This window comes from Chiloscyllium plagiosum, chromosome 2 (genome assembly GCF_004010195.1).
Source record: "Chiloscyllium plagiosum isolate BGI_BamShark_2017 chromosome 2, ASM401019v2, whole genome shotgun sequence".
Taxonomy (NCBI): domain Eukaryota; kingdom Metazoa; phylum Chordata; class Chondrichthyes; order Orectolobiformes; family Hemiscylliidae; genus Chiloscyllium; species Chiloscyllium plagiosum.
Genome location: NC_057711.1, coordinates 103,368,437 through 103,373,957, shown reverse-complemented (window position 1 = coordinate 103,373,957; position 5,521 = coordinate 103,368,437). Strand labels below are relative to the sequence as shown.

Genomic DNA, 5,521 nt, shown 5'->3' with positions numbered 1-5,521 from the left:
TCCCCACTTCCTCAGTGCTACCTGCCTGTCCACCTAACTTTGTATCATCGGCAAACTTCGCTAGAATGCCCCCAATCCGTTCATCCAGATCATTAATATATAATGTGAACAGCTACGGCCCCAACACTGAACCCTGCGGGACACCGCTTGTCACCGGCTGCCATTCCGAAAAAGAACCTTTTATCCCAACTCTCTGCCTTCTGTCAGACAGCCAATCCTCAATCCATCATCTGTGAAGCTGCAGCACTCCTTCTTTACAATACTTACAGGGAAAATCCAAGAGAGAAAAATGCTCAAATGTGAATCTGCACTCTGTGGTTTGATGTCATTGGCCTCAATTTCATAGCACTGCAGACTCTCTAAATATCTGTGCTTTTGAAGCAAGCATTGAGGTCTAGATGCCAGAGTAGCAATTTCTCATTTTAAGTCTACCTTAGTGAACACCAGCTTTCAAACTGATTTTTCTGATTGTCAAACTGATCTAAAATGTTTTGCCCAGCAAGAGAGTCATGCTGGTTTACACCCTAATAACTGCACGGATCCTTGAAACTCCCTCATTGAATCTGCCTCTTCCTTCTATAGTGTAAACCTAATCTCAATACAGCAAAGTGTCAAAAAGCAAACTAATGTTCTACAAGATGTGCAGAGAAGAGTCATTTGGAACATTGTAACACAAAGATTATCTGGAAAACTACCTGCTTAAATAAAACAACAAATACCTTCTCTGTTTTTTTTTATATAAAAGTTGACTCGCAATAAAGTGGTACCCTCCTGAAAATCAGGCTGTCATGACCAGCACATTTTATTTTCCATACCTCTATCCTGTGCCATGCTTTTCATTGGGCAATAACGTCCTTCATTATTTTTAAAAACCATCCAACATTGACATTCCCTTCTTCGTCTTTTCTCTTCAACCGTCCATAACATCACTAACGATGTTTGTTAAATCTGTTTCTTTTAATGTGTCTCCTAAATAGGATTTACACCTTATTTTGTTCATTCACTCTCGTCAGCACGTCACCATGTTATCTTTCTGGTCCAGATGATTCTTACTATTCTCTTCAAGTTCACATTTAAAATCTACTTAGGAAGTTGGTCTCCTCTTTCAGGAAGGCTCACGTCTGGCATCCATGAAAAACAAGTTTTCTTTTGTAAGATTTGGTACACTTATGAAGATTCCACCTAAGAACATGTCCTGCTAATAGGGTAATTGGACCAAATCTCAGCAATAAGATTACATCATATCTTAATAAAAAAAAGGAGAAATAAAACTATGTTTCTACAGTATTTGCTATTATAACTTCATTCCTGGGGAATTTGCAGATTTTCCTTTTTTTTCTTGCTATTTGTGTGCAAGTTGGTCAATCTTCCCAGCTTCCACTACTGACACACTACTTAGTCCTTTTTGAGGCTCTGCATCACCTCAAACGAACCCAAATTTCTTTTTTTAAGAAAAGAAATTAAGCACATGTTCTCCCCATTAACTCTCTTCACAAATAACATATGTGCCAAATCTTTACCTTCTCCAAACTAATCTTCCTTCTATTTTCCTTACCTTAATAAAATTTTTACTACTCATTTGGTCTTCAGATCTCATCTAAACTGTAATAGCATGGCCCATATCCTCCTTATGATGTTGACTGTTCATTTCCAGCAATTTCAAATTTCTTTCAGATCTACAGCTTTTGAAATTTTACTTAAAAAGAAAAGAAAAGTTTTGATTTATATCTTGTATAGTGGCTAGTAGCTTTCCAACTTTTCTCAAGCTTGGATGAAGCTTGTGAATCAACTAGTTACTCATGTCCTTCAGCAAAGAATCACCTTCAGTCCAGCCTATACCTCATGCTAGTCCCAAACAGTATGGTTGGTTGGTTAATAACTTCAAGACGACGAGAGCCAGTCTTGTCAGTGTCTCCTCTATCCCGTGATCAAAGTTGACATATCTGAAGGTGGCGGTAAAGACAGATAAGTTGCTAAAGAAAGCTTATGGGATGTTCCCTTCATGAGGTGAAGTATTGAACTGCTGTTGTATATAAAACTCTGGTTAGGCCATAGCTGCAGTTTTATGGACAGTCTGTTCACTCCATTAGCGGAAGGATATGATTTCCATAAAGGGAGTAGAGAGGCAACTTATCATAATAGGTGGCATGGTGGCACAGTGGTTAGCACTGCTGTCGCACAGCACAGGGTCCCAGGTTCGATTCCAGCCTCGGGCGACTGTCCGTGTGTAGTTTGCACATTCTCCCCGTGTCTGCGTGGGTTTCCTCCGGGTGCTCCGGTTTCCTCCCACAGTCACAAAGATGTGCAGGTTAGGTGAATTGGCCATTCTAAATTGCCCATAGATTATATGTGTTAGTCAGAGGGAAATGGGTCTGGGTGGGTTACTCTTTGGAGGGTTGGTGGGACTTGTTGGGCCGAAGGGCCTGTTTCCACACTGCAGGGAATCTAATCTAATCTAACATTGCCAGGCCTTGAAAACTGCAACTATAAGGAATCTATGTGCAGGCTAGTGCTGTTTTCATTAGAAGAGAGAAGGCTGAGGGCTGATTTAATTAAGGTGCATAAAATAATGGACAGTGGAGAGGGAACGCCTGTATCCCCTAGTAGAAGGTCTATTACCAGTAAGCACAGATTTGAGGTGATATGTACAAGAAATCAAGGGGACAGGAGGGGAAAAAATGTTTTTACTCAGTGTCTGGAATTCACAGTCTAATTTGGTGGTTGAGACAAAAACTTTCAACCATTGAAAAAGAATCTGGTTCTGCATCTGAAATGCTGTACCTGCAAGGGTATGGACCAGGTGCTGATAAATGGGATCAGCATGGGTAGTTTATTAGTTCCTGTGGTTCTGTTCGCCGAGCTGGAAGTTTTTGTTGCAAACGTTTCGTCCCCTGGCTAGGCGACATCATCAGTGCTTGGGAGCCTCCTGCGAAGCGCTTCTTTGATGTTTCCTCCGGTGTTTATAGTGGTCTGTCCCTGCCGCTTCCAGTTGTCAGTTTCAGCTGTCCGCTGTAGTGGTTGGTATATTGGGTCCAGGTTGATGTGTTTGTTGATGGAGTTTGTGGATGAAGTTTGTGGATGAATGCCATGCCTCTAGGAATTCCCTGGCTGTTCTCTGTCTGGCTTGCCCTATGATAGTAGTGTTGTCCCAGTCGAATTCATGTTGCTTGTTGTCTGCACGTGTGGCTACTAAGGATAGCTGGTCATGTCGTTTCGTGGCTAATTGATGTTCATGTATGTGGATTGCTAGCTGTCTTCCTGTTTGTCCTATATAGCATTTAGTGCAGTCCTTGCATGGTATTTTGTACGCTACATTAGTTTTGCTCATGTTGGGTATCGGGTCCTTCGTTCTGGTGAGTTGTTGTCTGAGCGTGGCTGTTGGTTAGTCAGAATTGCCAAATTGCAGAATTAAATGTTAATGAGTTTACTGGATGTTGTGAGTCTGCCTCTAACACTTCCCTGACCCGACAAAGAATTCTTCACTGCCAAAGGTTCAAACTGGGCCATTTCCTTGCAGCTTCGTTTGTGTGTGTTGGTGTGGTTACTTTCATAGTTTAGGACTTGGTCTGTGTGTGTGGCTTTCCTGTATACCCTTGTAGTGAATTCTCCGTTTGGTGTTCTCTGTACCATCACATCTAGGAATGGGAGTTGGCTATCCTTGGCTATCCTCTGGCTAGGGTTTTGTCAATCGAAGTGAACAGTGCCATCACGTCGAATGATATCACGGTTTCTTCTTTGTCTATGTGTATATTTCTGATGATGTCCAAGAATTCATGTGTTGCTGATGATGTCGCCTAGCCAGGGGACGAAACGTTTGCAACAAAAACTTCCAGCTCGGCGAACAGAACCACAGCAACGAGCACCCGAGCTACAAATCTTTGCACGAACTTTGAACACTTATGGGCGAGAGACGCTGAGACAAGCCAGGAAATGGGAATCCTGCGCTAACCGACTAACTCCGGTTCCTGCATGAATGCCGAAAGAATCGAATCCTTCCACAATGTGTCAGATACAGACCGCCAGTCAACAACCCACAAGCCAGGGAAACAGCCAAGCAGAACGGATTTGAATTAGATTAGATTTCTTACAGTGTGGAAACAGGCCCTTCGGCCCAACAAGTCCACACCGACCCGCCGAAGCGCAACCCACCCATACCCCTACATTTACCCCTTGCCTAACACTACGGGCAATTTTGCATGGCCAATTCACCTGACCTGCACATCTTTTGACTGTGGGAGGAAACCGGAGCACCCGGAGGAAACCCACGCAGACACGGGGAGAACGTGCAAACTCCACACAGTCAGTCGCCTGAGGCGGGAATTGAACCCGGGTCTCTGGCGCTGTGAGGCAGCAGTGCTAACCACTGTGCCACCGTGCCGCCCACTGGATTCAGGATGATCCAGGTAATGATCACAGACGCGCACAACCGACTTCACAGATACAGGCATGAAATTGCGTGCCAAAAGTCGTTAATTTCAAAAACCACGAATCAGGAATGGACTCGGACCATGGAACAGGCTGTCACCATAGGACAGAACAGGACTACACACCGCAAAAAAACGGCACTAAAAGAAAAAATGGCCAAACTAACACACAACAAAGCGGACACTACAACACACACCTGGGTTAAAAACCTCTCCCACAGACAGCTCACAGACACGGAAAGAACAATACTGGCCAAGGGGCTCAACTACAACCACAGGGACGCCAAAACAGCAGACTTCCTAGCAGCACTAGAATGTACACTCAGGAACAATGGACTGACAGAAGAGACACAACAAACAGTGAGACAAACGGTCGTACCTATGATAATAAGGAAAAGACAAACACATAACCTCAACACCAAGGAGAGGGAAGCACTGAAATCACTAAGAAACGATAAGAACATAATCATACTACCAGCAGATAAAGGCAGAATGACGGTCATCCTAGATAAATCTGATTACATCCAAAAAGCACAACAACTACTTGAAGATACCAACACCTACCAAAAGAGGGAGTTTGACCCCACCCCACAGCTCACCAATAGGATAAATAACACACTAAGGAATCTACAAAAAAAAGGACAGATAACCAGAGCTGACCTACAAAGAATGAAAACGGAAAGCAACAACACCCCCAGATTCTATGGATTACCTAAAGTACACAAACCAGACATCCCACTCAGACCCAGAGTATCACTACCAGGGACACCATCATACAAACTGGCCAAAGAACTACAACAGAAACTGAAACACCTGGTCAGCGGATCCAAACACTCTATACAATCAACACAGGAATTCTTGGACATCATCAGAAATATACACATAGACAAAGAAGAAACCAGGACGCTGAACCTATCAACAAAGACGGCATACTCAAACTACTGGACTTGTGCCTCACAACACACTTCACATTCAACAACCAGATATACGAACAAATCAACGGAACACCCATGGGAACACCAATCTCGGGACCCATAGCAGAGGCAGTTATGCAAAGGTTAGAACAAACAGTCCTACCACAAATGCAACCCAAACTC

At 43.4% G+C, this 5,521-nt stretch overlaps 1 protein-coding gene across 2 annotated transcripts in view; it reads right to left on the bottom strand.

The window, feature by feature from the left end:
* The window catches only part of jak2b (Janus kinase 2b), a 169,286-nt gene that overhangs the window by 13,098 nt on the left and 150,667 nt on the right, over positions 1 to 5,521 (bottom strand). The gene's annotated exons all lie outside the window — the stretch shown is intronic.